Source organism: Cavia porcellus, unplaced genomic scaffold, assembly GCF_034190915.1.
Source record: "Cavia porcellus strain 051 isolate PalLab524CR breed Dunkin Hartley unplaced genomic scaffold, mCavPor4.1 scaffold_20, whole genome shotgun sequence".
Taxonomy (NCBI): Eukaryota; Metazoa; Chordata; class Mammalia; order Rodentia; family Caviidae; genus Cavia; species Cavia porcellus.
The window spans coordinates 19,864,922-19,882,680 of NW_026947503.1; the positions used below are offsets into that span (position 1 = coordinate 19,864,922).

At 40.4% G+C, this 17,759-nt stretch overlaps 1 pseudogene; it reads left to right on the top strand.

Annotated features, from left to right (window-relative positions):
* Window positions 1–12,253: 12,253 nt before the first annotated feature.
* LOC111758047 (protein FAM72A-like) lies at window positions 12,254–17,369 on the top strand (annotated as a pseudogene).
* The last annotated feature ends 390 nt before the right edge of the window (window positions 17,370–17,759 follow it).

Consider the following 17,759-nt stretch of genomic DNA (forward strand, 5'->3'; position numbering starts at 1 on the left):
CAATTGTAGCTGGTTTGTTAGGGCACAAAAGACTCTTTGCTTAAGTGGACAGGAAGTCCCCACTACTGAAGAACCACCCACCTAGGGATTTTCATTGTATATTTCATCCACCAGCTGAAGAAATGATCCCCTTAGGGACACTGGCCCTGGGGGACCGTGACGATGCATGGCAATGGAGTGGGATCCTCACTGTATTTGTTCACCTTCTCTCCACAGTATTATAGCTTTACTGTATTCAGAAATGATTTCTTGGTGCAAGGAGGAATCTGATTTTAAAATTATTATAGGAGGAGAATATTTAAACTTCTTCCTAATTTCTGGGTATCTATTTCACTTTGCTCTTTATTTAGAAGAGCTCAAATAAATCCCTAAATTACCTATTTCATTGTTTCAAAAATATTTTAAGACATATATTAGTTTCATTTATGCTAATAGTTTCTCTTTGGTCACTGAAAAGAAAACATTATTCTTTTATTTGTTTCTTCTTTGTGTTTCTTCTTTTCTAAGTACTTTTAAGCTCATGATACACAGCATACTGGCAGTGTCTCTGAAGAGGAGTCTGTCTTGTAGGGCTAAAAGTTCCTGATTCTAAGAAACTGCCTCAGAATCGCCTGCAGTGTTTGTCTCAAAACACGACTAGGTCTACTTTTGATAATAAATCAAAAGTCATTCGCTGAACAAGAAACATCATGACAGATGTTGTTGATTTTCTATTATCAGGTTTTGAAGTCCTGTGATGCCTTCATTACTCTGTTCTGATCAGTTTAACACTATTTTGTTTTGTATGAATTCATTTGATGTGACGATATGGAAAACCATTTAAAAGAAAACAAGAAAAATTATAGTAGCCACTGTAGATCTTCTGCTGTCTTGCTTTGAAATCTGTGTCACTTACATTGGTTTTGTCTGATCTGCTTTGTTCTGGTTTGTTATGTTTAGTTTTACCCTCTTTAAAATAATGAATAAGTAAAAAAGTAAAAAATCATTCTCTAATTTTTATTATGAAATTTTGGAGTTTTTTCATGGAGGTAAGAAGAGTACTCTTTAGTTTTCTGTATTAATACATACTTATATTGCATTAAAATAAAAAAGTTATTCTAGGAAGGAGTTCCTGAAGGTGGGAAGGGTATTATGAAATAAGATGAGTCATAACAGAGTCATTGAATTGAGAATGAGTTACAAGAGAAGTAACATGATCTTGTGCTCCAAATTGATGAGCAAGACATAGATTTTTAGATAAAGTGTCATCTTTATTGCAGATATCCATTTTATGGTTTTGAACTGCCACCAAACCTCACACACACACACACACACACACACACACACACACACACTACCAGTTTGTTCAGCAAAACTTCAGTGTTGTTTACTCTTATGAAAGAACATTTCAATATAAGATTTTATATTAAAGTGATGAAACCTGGGCCAATGTAAAACTGTCAATGTATCAAATTCAACACAGCCAAAACTGAATTCATACTCTTTCCTTTGAGCTAATTTTCCTGGCAAGCATCTTCTCTTATAGAAGGCCTCACCATGGGCTCACTCACTTCAGTTTGAAAATGTTAGAGATTTTGTTGGTCTCCCTTCTATTTTACCTACCCCGCCTTTAGCTGCTTACTTCTTTCTACTAAATTTCCCTTCTCTCTCCTCCTCTCCTCCACTGCCCTGGGCTGAGTGTCTGTGATCGTTATTCTGCAGCACTGCCCCAGCTTTCCACCTGCATCACTGTCTTCTACTAAGTGCCTATCTCAGTCTGGCTCTCTTTTTCTCCACATGTGCGTTTGCAAATGCACACCTGTTCGCATCCCTCACCAGCGTGATGGATGACTTCCAGGAGCGGCTGTGCTGACCACACACCTCTTCTCACAGCTGTCCAGTTTTGCCACATGGGCCTCTTCAAGTCTCAAATACACCTTGTCCTTTAGCCATTCTGGTTTCCTCTCCCAGAAATAGCTTCCACCACGCCCTTACTCTGCCTGAGCAATCCGCATCCTCCTTTGGGGCTGGGCGCGATGTGTTCTATGCCACCATTGTTCCATCTTTGTAACTATGGTCCTGTGCATGCTCCACAATTAAGGCATTAGATCATCTAAGCTTCCATTGTGTGCGAGATCATACAGGGAATAAATCTCACCTGCAGGATGAAGCTGTTCCTGGCAAACATCTCCAAGGAAGAGCCAGAACCTCACATTCAGCTAAAGCTCTCAGTGTGGACTACCAAAAGCCCCTGAGGCATTCAGAGGCAACTTCCTGACAGGTCAGTTTGCATGGAGCTAAACTATCAGAGACTGCCATAGGCCCAGACAGTGTCTATGAAGATGGGCCAGCCTTATAGGGTTAAGAGTTCCTGAGATGAAATATGTAAGACAGTTATGCAGCTAGGTTCTCTTAATTCACTGAAAATAAAGGTTTTAGCTAATATTGTTCAGATAACATTTCATGCCTATGTTTCATACTGTGAATAACTGCAGTAAAGATAACAATATGAAATGTATTAGTTATTGTTACTCTCCTTGTAGCCTGTTGTAGGAGTTGTTTGTTTGGAGGAGTTGTGTTTTTTGGATAATTTGGTTTGGTTTGTTTGTTTCTGTGTCTTTCTGAGTCAGAGTGTCACTCTGTAGTTCAGGCTCACCTTGAACTCATTTTGTAGCGCAGCCTGGTCGCAAACTTGCAACAACCCATCTGCATCAGCCTCCTAATTACTCGGATTATATTTCTAACCTATTTTGAAACTCCGTTTTATTACTTTTTTCCTTTAAAATAATTAATGATAGGACACAGAGTCTTGCAGTTCTTTGTAAGGAGTGATATAAAAAAAACCAAGCAGCAGCCCTGAATTCAGAAAATGAGCGTGTGATTCCATTTGTCCTACTTTTGGGCTTTGTCACCTCTGGCAGGTGATAAGCCCTCCCTGAGCCTTCAAACAGGATGAAATGGCATCTATGCATTTCACAGTGTGGTTGCGAGGATTCCTCAACTTTTGGATGCAAAAATGTTAATAAAGTATGAAAATAATATACATTAATGTGGGGAAGGTAGATGTTAGTGTCAGAAGTAGAAATATAAGCATATGTAAGACCCAATTATAACAAGTGATGTCAGCATAGCTTGGAGGATGTAGCCGTGTACCAGATGAGCCAATCAGTAGGGCTAAAAGTTCCTGAGATTGTAAGAAACTGCCTCAGAAACCGCCAAGCACTGTTTGTCTCAAAGCACTATTATGCGTACTTTTGATAATAAATCAAGGTCATTGTCTGACAAGAGACATTGCGGCAGCCATGGTTCATTTTCTTTTTTTCTGGTTTTGAAGCCTGGTAATGCCTTCATTACTCTGTTCTGATCAGTTTAACACTACTTTGTTTTGTATGAATTCATTGTGTGTGAAGATAGGGAAAACCATTTAGAAGAAAACAAGAAACATTATAGTAGCCTCTGTAGATCTTCTGCTGTCTTGCTTTGAAATCTGTATCACTCACATTGTTTTCTTCTGATCTGCTTTGTTCTTTATTTTTACCCTCCTCAAAATAAAAATAAAAGTTATTCTCTAATTTTTTTATTATGAAATTTTGGTTTTTTTTCATGGAGATAAGAATACTCTTTAACTTTCTGTGTTAATACATACTTGTATTGCATTAAAATAAAAAATAAAATAAAGTTATTCCAGGAAGGAGTTCCTGAAGGTGGGAAGGGTATTATGAAATAAGACGACTCCTAAGAGTGTCATGGAATTGAGAATGGGTTACAAGAGAAGTAACACGATCTTGTGCTCCAAATAGATGAGCAAGACATAGATTTTTAGGTAAAATGTCATCCTTATTGAAGATATCCATTTTATGGATTTGAACTCCCACCAAACCACATACACACACAAACACATGTGCACACACACACACACACACACACACACACATTACCAGTTTGTTCAGCAAAACTTCAGTGTTGTTTACTCTTATGAAAGAACATTTCAATGCAAGATTTTATATTAAAGTAATGAAGCCTGGGCCAATGTAAAACTGTCAGTGTATCAAATTCAACACAGCCAAAACTGAATTCATACTCTTTCCTTTGAGCTAATTTTCCTGGCAAGCATCTTCTCTTATAGAAGGCCTCACCATGGGCTCACTCACTTCAGTTTGAAAATGTTAGAGATTTTGTTGGTCTCCCTTCTATTTTACCTACCCCGCCTTTAGCTGCTTACTTCTTCCTACTAAATTTCCTTTCTCTCTCCTCCTCTCCTCCAACCACTGCCCTGGGCTAAGTGTCTGTGATCGTTATTCTGCAGCACTGCCCCAGCCTTCTACCTGCATCACTGTCTTCTACTAAGCGCCTATTTCAGTCTGGCTCTCTTTTTCTCGCATCCCTCACCAGCGTGATGGATGACTTCCAGGAGCGGCTGTGCTGACACTTTCCCTTCCCATGGGCTTTGTTCACAGTTATAACCTGGCTAAAGTGCTGCTACCCTGTTCTGTAAGTGTCGTTACCCTGACCTGTGTTTCAACTCTTATTTCTTGTGAATTATCCACTTCCAGAACAGCAATTTGGTCCCTAAACTGCTGACTACTAATTATAAAACACTCGGTTGCGGGACCACCTGGCCCTGGTTGTAAAACATTTTGCAGAGATTAACTCCCTTTTTGTATAAGTTCCCTCCCCTTTTCTCTTTTTTGTGGTTTTTCCCTTTAAAACCCCCGTGTAACCTAACCTGGTTACACAGCGCTCTAGAGTCCATGCAGGATGTGTCACTGGGTACCAGGTAAAATAAATAGCTTCTTTTTAAAGACATCTTGTTCCATTTTTTGAGCAACATGTTGGGGCCTCGTTTTTGGGGTACAACATCCACCACACAGCTCTTCTCACAGCTGTCCAGTTTTGCCACATGGGCCTCTTCAAGTCTCAAATACACCTTGTCTTTTAGCCATTCTTGTTTCTTCTCCCAGAAATAGCTTCCACCACACCCTTACTCTGCCTGAGCAATCCGCATCCTCCTTTGGGGCTGGGCGAAGTGTGGCTTAGACCTCCATTGTTCCATCTTGGGAACTATGCATGTTACCAAGTGCATGATCCATAATTAAGGCATTAGATCATCTAAGCCTCCATTGTGTGCAAGATCATCCAGGGAATAAATCTCACCTGCAGGAGGAGGCTGTTCCAGGCAAACATCTCCAAGGAAGAGCCAGAACTTCACATTCAGCTAAAGCTCTCAGTGTGGACTACCAAAAGCCCCTGAGGCATTCAGAGGCAACTTCCTGACAGGTCAGTTTGCATGGAGCTAAACTATCAGAGACTGCTGGAGCCCTAGGCAGTGTCTGTGAAGATGGGCCAGCCTTGTAGGGCTAAAAGCTCCTGAGATTCTAAGAATATTCCTCAGACTCACCTGCACTGCTTGCCTCAAAACACTCTTAGCCCAACTTTTGATAATAAATCTAAATCCATGGACATGGACCCTTGGGATCTGCTTTAATGAGATTTTCAATAGATTCTGATGCATATAAAGCTTCTGAAACTCCCAGAATAATTGATAAAGACCTCTCAGAACAGCAAGAGAAACAAAACAAGGTACCACCATCCTGTATCCAGGACCGGATGGTACCCCAGAAACCCTGCTCCCTAATATAAAACAGACACATTCTTTTCATCACTTAATAAAGATTTTAAATAGTACTGCAATCTGGGGAGAAAGTCACAAAAGAAGTTGATTGGTTTGTCATGCTGAGTGCAATAGCATGATTAAACCTGAGGAGGAAGCAAAAAACAACAAAAATTAAAAATACATAAGTTCTACCTAATAGGTACTAACTGCTACCTCATAATGTTTTGTGCTGGAGGTTAACACAGTAACACAATAAAGTACTGGGTACATTCCTGATGTAGAGGAGCTGCTCAGAAGATGGCAACTGACCCAGGACTGCTTCCTCTGAGTTTTCCTTTTACATACTGAGCCGTTTTTGAAGGTTCTAAGGAAGATAAACCAGAAAGAACAGTCTCCTAGTCCTCACACTCACTGCTCATGCAACTACACCAACTAAGTAGAGGTTGAGCTCACTGGCCTTGCCTGTAGGTGAGTACACATACAGACAGGGGCACCCTTGTTCTCATGCAGAGCATTGTTCTAACCTACATATATACATGTATATAGGCACCAAAACCTGGTGCATAGATACTTAAAACAAATAATAACAAACATGAAAAATCAAATAAGGAGTAACATAATTTTAGTGGGTGACCTTAATATTCCACTCACAAACTGATAAATCATCCAGCCAAAAAAGAAAGAAAGATCAAAATTAAACCAAGCCTGTGATGAAATGTTTCTGCTACGTATCTACAGAGGATTCCACTCTAAAACATCAGAATACACACTCTTCTCTGCTACACATGGGGCTTTCTCCAAAAGAGACCACGTTTTACCCCACAAAACATGTTTAAGTAAATGTAGAGGAAATGAAATCATCCCATGCATACTATCCAAAAATAGTACAATGAAACTAAAAATCAATGACAAAAGAAACCACAACAACTACATAAACATGGAAATTAAACAACACCCTTCTGAACAAGCAGTGTATCACAGAGGAAATTAAACATCAAACTTAACAGAATATACAATTAAACAATAATGATGATACAAGATACCAGAACTTATGGGACACAATGAAAGCAATCCAATGAGGAAAATTTATAATGATGAGGTCTCACATCAGGAAAACAGAATGAGCTCAAATTAACAATCCAAGTGTGAATCTCAAACTTCTAGAAAAAGAAAAACAAACCAAATTCAAAGCTAATATAAGGGATGAAATTATGAAGATAAGAGCAAAAACCAATTCAATTGAGACCAAGGAAACAATACAAAAAATCAAGGGATTGAAAAGTTGATTGAAATAATAAATAAAATTGAAAAATCATCAACTATCTTTGTCAAACATAAAGTAAAAACACAAATTCAAGCAATTAGGAATAAAAAGAGGGAAATCACAAGAGATCCTACAGAAATCCAGAAGCTCATTAGTACCTACTATGAGAACCTGTATTCTAATAAGATGGAGAACACACAATAAATGGATGGATTCCTAGACATAATTGAATTTTCAAGCCTCAATCAAGAAGGTATAAAGATTCAAAATAACCTACATCAACAATAAAGTTGATAATGCAGTAAAAAATTTTACCAACAAAGAAAAACTAAGGCCCTGGTATATTCATTGTTGAATTCTATAAAGAATTCAGAGAACCAGTGCCAATAATTCTGGAACTCTTTAAGGAAATTAAAAGGGAAGCAATATTTCCAAAATAACTCTTAGAAGCAAATATTACCCTGATTAAAAACCCAGAGAAGAATCCGACCAAAAATGAAAGCTATAGGCCAATCTCTCTAGTGAACATAGATACAAAAATTCTCAGTAAGATACTAGGAAATGGAATGCAGCAAATCATCAAGATTATACACCACAACCAAGTAGACTCCAATCCATGGAAGCAAGGATGATTCAACATATGCAAATCAAGGCATGTAACACACCATGTTAACAGAGCCAAACAAACAAATTCACCTGATCATCTCAATAGATGCTAGAAAAGCATTTGACAAAGTCCAACACTCATTCATGATAAAACCCTACAGAAAATTAGAATAAATTGTCTTTACCTCGATGTGATAAAAGCCATCTATGGTAAACCAGCAGATAACATCATACTGGATGGTCCAAAACTGAAAGCTTTCAGGAACAAGACAAGGGTGTCTAGTATCACCACTCCTTTTCAATATAGTTCTGGAAACACTAACCAGAGCAATTAGACAAGAGAATAAATAAAAGGAAAGAATAGGAAAGGAAGAAATTAAATTATTTATAGATGACATGATACTCTACATAGAAGACTTCAAAAACTTCACCAAAATACTTCTAGATTTAATAACCAAATTCAGCAGTATAGTGGGATACAACATCAACCCTCTAAAATTAATAGCATTCCTATGTGCAAGCAACAAACTTAGAGAGAAATTAGGGAAACCATGACCTTTACAATAGCATCAAAAAAATGAAATACTTAAGAATCAGTCTAACAAAGAAAGTAAATAATCTACACATTGAGAATTACAATACTCTGAAAAAAGAGATTGAAGAGGATATCAGAATGCGGAAAGATATTTCCTGCCCATGGTAAGAACCAACATCATGAAAACAGCCATAACCTGAAACTACTCTACAGATTTAATGCAAACCCAATTAAAATATCATTAGCATATCTCCCAGAACTAAGGTAAATACTCCTAAAATTCATTTGGAACCAAAGAGACATAAACTAACAAAGGCAATTCTGGGCAACCAAGGTACGTCAAGGGATATCAAAATTCCTGGCCTGAAATTATACAACAAAGCTACTGTTTCCAAATTAGCATAATATTGGCAAAAAAAAATCCAGACGTGAGTAACAGTGGAACAGAATAGAAGATGTAAGCACAACTCCAAAAACCTGGAAGACACTGGTATACGAAGAGACTTTATAAACAAAATCACACTGCATGCTTAATAAAACAAACAACAAATTGGATCTCACATCATTAAAAAGCTTTTATACAACATGGGAAATCATCAACAGAGTGAAAAGATGAACCAAAGATTGGGTAAAATTATAGTCCTGTTGTCTATCCCTCAAACAAAGGACTTATATCCAGAACATATAAATAAGTGAGAAAAAACAGGCCCCCAAAATACAAAGATCTAATCCAAAAATGGGGATCTGAGATGAATATGCACTTCTCAGATGAAGAAATAAAAATGACAAATAAATACATTAAAAACATTCAGCATAATTGGTCATTCAAGAGATCCAAATTACACCATTGAGATTCCATCTCACTCCACAAAAAATGACTATCATCAGCCAAACAACCAATAACAAATGTTGGCAAGGCTGTGGGGTAAAGGAACTCTTCTCTACTGTTGGTGGGAGTGTAGACTGGTGCAACCACTGTGGAAATAAGTGTGGGGAGTCCTTTAAAAGCTTAGATTAGAGGTCCCACAGACACAATTATTCCTCATGTGGGTATCTTACCAGAAGAACTAAAAACATCATAACACAGTGATATACATGCACCCATGTTAACAGCAGCACAATTTGTAATAGTGAAATCTTGAAAATAACCTAAATGCAACTTAATGGAAAATGAAAAAGAAATCTGATTTTTATATAATGGAGTATTAGTCATAAAGAAGGGTGGGTTTGTAACTTTTATAGATAAAGGCATGCAGCCCAAGTGCATACTCATAAGTGAAATAAATCAGATCACATATGTAAACATTGTCTTGTCTCACTAGTGTGAAAAGCAGAATGAATAAATAAGATTCAAAATGTACAACAAATACTGTAAACTGTGAAGAAACTATTAAAAAAAAGAGAAACTGGGATGGGAGAATCGGAAAGGAAGGAAGGGAAAAGGAAAAAATACACATACATACATACATATATGAGATACGTAAGACAGTTATGCAGCTAAGTTATCTTACTTCACTGAAAAGAAAAGTTTGAGCTAATATTGTTCAGACAACATTTCATGCCTATATTTTGTACTGTGAATAACTGCAGTGAAGATAATGATATGAAATATATTAGTTATTGTTACTCTCCTTCTAGGCTGTTTTGGGTTTTTTTGTTTGTTTGGAGGAGTTGTGTTTGTTGGTTAATTTGGTTTGGTTTATTTGTTTCTTTCTTTCTGTGTCTTTCTCAGACAGAGTCTCACTATGTAGTTCAGGCTCACCTTGAACTCATTTTGTAGCCCAGCCTGGTCACAAACTTGCAACAATCCATCTGCATCAGCGTCCTAATTATTCAGATTATATTTCTAACCTGTTTTGAAACTCTGCTTTATTACTTTTTTCCTTTAAAATAATTAATGATAGGACAGAGTCTTGCAGCTCTTTGTGAGGAGTGATATAAAAAAACCAAGCAGCAGCCCTGAATTCAGAAAATGAGAGTGTGATTCCATTTGTCCTACTTTTTGGGCTTTGTTACCTCTGGCAGGTGATAAGCCCTCCCTGAGCCTTCAAACAAGATGAAATGGCATCTATGCAATTCACAGTGTGGTTGGAAGGATTCCTCAACTTTCGGATGTGTGAAAATAATACACATGAATATGGGGAAGGTAGATGTTAGTGTCAGAAGTAGAAATATAAACATATGCTGGATGTGCTCATGAATGTCAAAGGCCTTGTTAAAGGGGGTCACTGTTAGGTCTGAGAAGAAGGGAGAGGAGGAGGGGAACAGCTCGAGGAAGAGGTCGAGATCCGTGGAAGGAATGGAGTGGACGGCCGTGAAAGTAGTGGGTGGCGGTGGCTTTATTTCTGGAATCCGGGGAGAGACCCCCCTCCATGGCCCCGGGCACAGCCTCTCCACTGCACCCGGGGCCGTGGTTATTCCGGGGAGAGGAGACTGGCGCACTGGCCGCTAGAATCTGGCAATCTCTCTCTGACCGGCGATCTCTCTTTCTGGTGATCTTTCTCTCTGGTGATCTCTCTCTGACACGTGGCGTGGGGGAATATGAATAGCCTAAGCTTAGGGCAGTGCCCTAAGGCCATTAGAGATGTATAGGTATTTCATTGGCGCACAGGTTCTTAGAGATGGGGATATAGGATTACAGTCAAGTCTATAGGGGGTGGGGGGGAGGCAGGAGTTTTTTAACTTGGCTGCAGCTTTTCCTGGTTACAGTGTCCGGTCTGAGCCAGCAACTCTTTCATATCCTGTCTTATGGTTATTAAGAAAAGGGGCGAAGATTTCTCTCTGTAACTACTTCCTGCTGGCTGAGGGTGCTGTATTGGGGTCTAGGGGAGTTTGACGGGATGAAGGTTGATGCTCAGGTAGACACTGATTTTAGGTGTTTTAGCCAGGACAACTTCACTGGTGAATGCACGTATGTTAGACTGGAAAAAACAAAGAGACAAGATGTTATGAGGAGACATGGCACTGTCATATTTGTGGACCCAAGTGAGGTAGAGGGAAAGGTGTCTTTGATTTAGACCTGTTATTTTATCAGGATGACGTTGAGGTGGCAAGGCAGAATTCTGAAAAATAAACATGGGATTAAGAGGAGTGAAGTTATGAGAGGTGTTTACTCCCCCATATGAAAGCATAAAAGTTAAAAGGTAGGTAGGTAAGGCTTGTCTCTGGTATATATGACGTTGGAGTCTGTAGGGAATCGTGTTAGGGACTCCTGCTATAGAAATGATCATTAATAGAATGTAAGAAATTAAGAATCAAACTGGACAACAAAACATGACAACCTGTGAGTCATAAGGCAGAGATGAGCATCAAACGGATGGTTAGATCTAGGGCCTGAGTGATGTGAAACCAGAATGGCAGTTTAAAAGGGAATAAAAGCATTTTATGATTTAGGACTGGGACCTGTATAAAAATGGGCCTTTAATACTCCATGAGACATTGAGAATTTATTATCTTAACAACTCAGTAAGAACTCTGTATATGTGGTCTCTTATGTCCACAAATATAGAGAATGTCTTACCTTGAGTTTTAATGTGATTTGGATTCTGAGACAGACATCTACCAAGGCGCTTGGCCCCTGTGACCTTTGAGGATGACAAGCCAGGGTGGCCAGGCCACTCTCTGGTGGCCAGGATAACCCAACAGCCATGGAATAAGGTCTTTTGGCAGTGACCTATGAGGGCTACCAGGTAGGATGGCCAGGCCACTCTCTGGTGGCCAGGATAGCCTAAACAGTCCTGGAGTAAGGTCTTTTGGCAGTGACCTATGAGGGCTACCAGGTAGGATGCCAGGATGGGGCATTTTGTTGCCCAATGTCTTCTGCTGCATTTGAGCGTGGTCCATGGAGGGGGCAGGCAGCTCCACCTTGTGTAGGTTTACCTGTCTCAGAACTCCAAGTGTCACAAGTGTTAAAATATGAAAAACCATATTAAGATCTCTATAAGGTTTGAAGGTTAAGTTTTGCCTTTTTGTTTGGGATTTGGACTACAGTAGAATTAAGTAAGTATGTAGGAATTTAATATCGGCATTTAAGATTATAAGGCAGCCAGGTTGGTAAAATTATCAGGTGGCCAGCAATAGTGAACAAATGGTAGAAAAACTGTAAGAAAAAAAGGAAAAAAAAATAGCCTCTCTCGAGTGGAACTGAACTGCAAAAAAAGTTTGGGCAGGGCTGTGAGACTTTGGAAACGTGCAGTGTTAAAGGCAGCTTGAAACAGTGAGATCCGTGGCACGCGCCCAGCGTGTGTCCGGTGCCATGGCCTGTGTGCCCGGTGCCGCGGAGGGGCGGGCTGGCAAGGAACATGTAGAGTGGGCAGGGCGAACGCGGAACACGGTAAGCAGAGAACCAGAGGCTTACTATGACGTGCTAAGCGGCGCAGGGAAATGACATTGTTTCGCTGCAACCGCGTAAGGGGGTGGGGCTTGGAGGCCCCGAGTGGTGATCCGAGGTGACGCCTGGCGTCAGATCAATGGGAGCTGCGGCTCGCGTTCGGTCCCCCCAGAGGGGTGGGGCGGCCGAGGCGGGCGACAGAGACGGTGGCCGTGCCCCGGAGGGGCGGGGCGGCAGCCAAGGCGACGGCAGGGGCAGTCAGAGGCACGGCCGAGTCATGGCACCATCTGTTAGGTCTGAGAAGAAGGGAGAGGAGGAGGGGAACAGCTCGAGGAAGAGGTCGAGGTCCATGGAAGGAATGGAGTGGACAGCCGTGAAAGTAGTGGGCGGCGGTGGCTTTATTTAGGGAATGCGGGGAGAGACCCCCACCCCCGGCCCCGGGCACAGCCTCTCCACTGCACCCGGGGCCGTGGTTATTCCGGGGAGAGGAGACTGGCGCACTGGCCGCTAGAATCTGGCAATCTCTCTCTGACCGGCGATCTCTCTTTCTGGCGATCTCTCTTTCTGGCGATCTCTCTCTCTGGCGATCTCTCTCTGACACGTGGCATGGGAGAATACAAATAGCCTAAGCTTAGGGCAGTGCCCTAAGGCCATTAGAGATGTATAGGTATTTCATTGGCGCACAGGTTCTTAGGGATGGGGACATAGGGTTACAGTCAAGTCTATAGGGGGTGGGGGGGAGGCAGGAGTTTTTTAACTTGGCTGCAGCTTTTCCTGGTTACAGTGTCCGGTCTGGGCCAGCAACTCTTTCAGTCACCACAGGGCTTCTGTTTGGAAGATGATGCACTGGGTGCCTTAGCTAACGGTGAGAGAGAGATATCGACTTGAACTCCAAAGTAAGTCCTCAAGCCTAGCTTAAGAACAAAGGTGTGGTAGGGGCAACTTCAGTCATTTCCTGGTATGGCTGTATTAGGGCCCCTTCAAGCTCAAGTGAGTTTTAAAGTATGGTCAACCAACCAAACAAAATAGAATTATAACAACAATGTAGAACCAAAAATCAAGATCCCCCAACAAACCTACTCCCTCCTCGAGAAAACAATAAAAAATATTCATTGGAAAATAGAGTTCCTCCCAGATTTAATTCTAGGTGGAAAATTGATCTGTGAATTCTACAAAAACTCAAAGTGAGTATAATAATGTGTTGGCAAGTGGAGGAGCAGGTGAGATCTTCAGAAAAGAAGCAGAAACACTGAGAGGATGCTGGCAAAAGTCCAATAGAAATAGCAGAAACGTCAGCTCTGTAAAGGAAAATGTCTTCATTATCTGGTTCAATCTTATATTTCAAATGCTTTTATAAATTCTTTGCACATAATGCATTCAATAATGTTCACCGAACTTAACTGAACTAAGTGTAATCAATATCGTGTTGTTTAGTTTTCTGTCTTTCTCTCTTCTGACAATAACCCTGATTTTGACTGTCAGTGTCAACCTCACCCAGGTCTTCTACTGAGTGTTTCAGCCCCAGTCCTGTAAGTAGTGCAGGAGACAGTGGGGAATGAGCATGGGACCCAGAGATGCTCTAACACTCAGCTACATTCTCAGCCCTTTTTTGTTTTCTTAAACTTTTTAAATTTTGAGACAGACTTTCCCTAAGTCACAGAGTTGCCCAGGCTTGAACCTGACATCTTCCTGCCTTGGCCTCCCAGAGTGCCAAGATGGTGGACATTTGCTACCAAGCCTGGTTTAAGTATCACGTATAAGCAAGACATAAGCAACCAGTGTGCCCCATTGCTCTGACCCTGATTATTTTTGTAGTAGGAGATTTGTCCATTTTACATGTTTATTGAATATTTATTATATCTCATTTTCAAGCACTGGAGATACAGCACATAATAAAATGCTTAAGGCTTCTGCCTTGTATCTGTAAATATACACCCATACAAAAACTTCTTCTATATTTCTTCACATATCAACACATGTATGCATGTATATGTATATAAAAGTAGTGACAAAATATGGTACAAATGATGACTGTTTGGCAGAAGTTCTTTTTAAAACTTATTATAGGAAAAGACACATGACTATTAATTCTTCTCAAAATGTTCTTTCTCATTTCCAACACACTCATCCCATCATTCTTGACACTCTCCAGCAGTTCTGGAAGTCATCACTCATGAAAGTCACTACAGGTGTAATCAAACATACAATCAACGCTGCTGTCTAATGCCACCCAACAGGAAGGCAAGCATGTAAAATATTACAGCATCTCCGCATCCACTTATTGTCCAGATCTGACACCAAGTCTGTTGTGGCTCCTCTCCAGAGTCAAAATGACCATGAAAGGTAAAAACTTTGAATTTGTCAAGGACACCAAGGCAGCTACACAGTACAAATAAATAGACTCAAGAAAAAATGGGAACAGTTGGATAAATGTGATAGAAAAGAGGGGGAGTATTTTAAGACACATTAATGCCGCTATGTCTTTTAGTGCAAAAAATTTTTATCTAAGCTCACACTGTATTTTTGAATCACACCAAGTACCTGTGTTTGCTAAGAGATTGCAATGTGGAGAACAGATGGAGGAAAAGCAAGACTGCGGCGATTTAGGAGGGCATTTCAGTTATCTGTAGAAGGGACTGTGGAATTTACATCCAGCTAGTAGCAACAGAAATGGTGTATTTGAGCTATATCCAGATGCAATAATTAGTTACACGAGGTGAAAGCGAAGCCCAATTATAAAAAATGATGTCAGCATAGCTTGAAGGATGTAGCCATGTACCAGAAAAGGGAACCGGGAAAGAGAAGCAGCTATGTGGGAGAGCCCATGCACTCAGCTCGGTGTCTGTAGACAGATGTAGGTAGCTGCTCCCTGGGAAGTTGGGTTTGTGACTGGAGCCCTGAAGGGAGACCTGGAAGGTGAAAATTGCTGCAAACATGGAGCTGGTAATTGAAGAAAGGAGAATGCATCAGCAGCAGAGTTGGGCACAGTGGCTTAAACTCCAAAACATGTAAGGAAGTCCTGCAACTCAAAAGTGATAATAAGACTTGGTTTTAAAGTGAGCTAATAACTCAAATAGATACTTTTCCAAAGAAAACACAAAAAAAATGCTTACCATCCCTAATAATTAGGGAAATGCTAATCAAAATCAGCAAAATAGGCAGGGATTTAGCTCAGCAGTATAGACGCCTGCCTGGCAAGTACAAGGCTGTGAGTTTGATTCCTGGTACCAAAAATAAAAAATAAAAACATTAACAACGATGTATCATCTCACATTTGTGAGGATGGTGGTTAACAAAAAGATAAGAGATAAATAAATGTTGACAAAGAAGTGATAAATCTGGACTCTTTGTATACTTTTGGTGAAAATGTATAATGATCATTATACAAATCACTATGGAATCAGTATGAGGGTGTCTCTGTAAGTTAAAAATAAACTGCCGTATGATCCAGCAATACTACTTCTGGATATACAGCCACAGGACTGAAACAGATCTTGCAAGATATTACATCTCCAGTTTCGTTACATCACTATTCACCAAAACAAAATATGGAAACAACTAAATGCCCATTGATAGAAAGAAACTAAGTATAAGCATACAGTAGAATCCTATTTCATACTTAAAAGATGAAAATTTTACAATATGCAATATCACGAGTGAAACTTGAGAACAGAAAATGAATGTGTTTGGCGAGTGACTCCTCCCAGGCTGTCATACTGTCTAGGTGGGACCCCAAGCCTCATGTGATCATTGATGCGGCTGAATCTAGCCTTCATGATTGGTTCATTGTCTAGCACTGCACTTGATGGCACGAGTGCTGCCCTCACCCAGTAGTGGAACTGGCATACAGTGTAAGGATGGGAAGAGGGCACGTTTTCCCTTTGCTTGCTGTTTGTGGTGTCCGTGAATAGTGGCCCGCCATGCCACCCTGCCTTGGAGCCAGGTCAGTACAGACTGAAACCTCCAAACTGAAAGAAATAAACCTTTCTTTCCTTCATGTTGGGTATCAGGTATTTTGTCTCAGCAATGAGAGAGAAAATAACCAACACAGTGACTTAGCCTGAAAAGTGACCTCCATCCCACTCCACCACCACCACCTGCTTAGGAGTGGCCAGTGCGAGAGACTCCAGCAGCCACAGTCAGTATCAGCGGCTGGCCAGGCAGGCTGGGCCCTGAGGGTAGCCTGGGGTCAGAGTTCAGGGCCTGAGAAAGGAGCATCCTGGAGACTTGGGGAGACTTGGGGAGCTGACTTGAGAGCACCCTTCCAGCCAGCAGACAGACTGAGGAGTTTCCTCCAACTCTGCCTCCTCACTGCCCACCACCAACTCCACACTTTTCAACGAATGTTAGAAAAGAAGCCAGATGTGCTGGTTTCCACCTGCTCCCACTCAATAAATCACACTTTTACCCTTCCACTAGGAAAGCAGCAAGGTACTCTGTTTCTTCCCAGTTTTAGTGCTTAGAGAACCCAAGACTACATGATTTGACACAACTGGATTTTTTTTTATTTTTGTTTTGGCTTTGGATTTGGTTTTGGATGTTTGTTTTTCTGTTTGTTTGCTGTTTTGGAGTCGGGGAATCAAAGTAGAAAGGGTATTGATCTTATTTCCTTTATTCAAAAATCCCACTCTCATCCTCTGTGGGAAGCTATGACAGCCAGCAGTTGTGGCTTGAAGGACTGATGCGTATCCACTAGTGCTCAGGGAATGAGGGTGTCTTGCTGGCTAACACTGACACACATGCTTTCTGTACAGACATCCCACCTACCACCGCAGTGGACTTGATTGGAAGATGTTATTTCACCGAAATCTGCAAGTGTAAACTGAAAGACATCTTGTGTTTAAAATGTGGAAACGTTGTAGGTTATCCGGGGATTGTTCCCTGTAGTTCCTGCCTTCTTTCCTGCAACTATAAACACTTCTGAATGTTTCACAATCAGGCAGTTCCTGGTATACACTTCCTACTTTGAGGCAGCTTGCTAGAGATGGAAGAGAAGGCAGATGAAGATGTGTTAGATACCTCAGCAAAGGAGTGTGTTTAATAAATGGAATTATGTAATATTTTTATAATAATGTTTTCCTATTTAATAATATGTTCATGAATCTACTTAAAAGTTGTTAATGAGAATTCGTCAGTGATTTTTTTGTTTTTATTGTTGTTTTGCTTTAAAACAAAAATGAAGCATCTGTTGATTTATGTATTTGTTGTCTCAAATTAGTTATCTCAGTTTACTTTAAGCCAATGGACTTGTTTTTTTCTTCTATGCCTAATATATATTTTAACTTCAGATAAGAAAAGATTCCTGAATAAAGGATGTCTTTGCTGACTCAACTGAATATTAACCATGTTAAAAAAAAAAAAAAAAGAGCAGCGTAGACAGGCATGGTAGGGCACACCTGTAATCCCAACCCTAGGGATGCTGAGGCAGGAG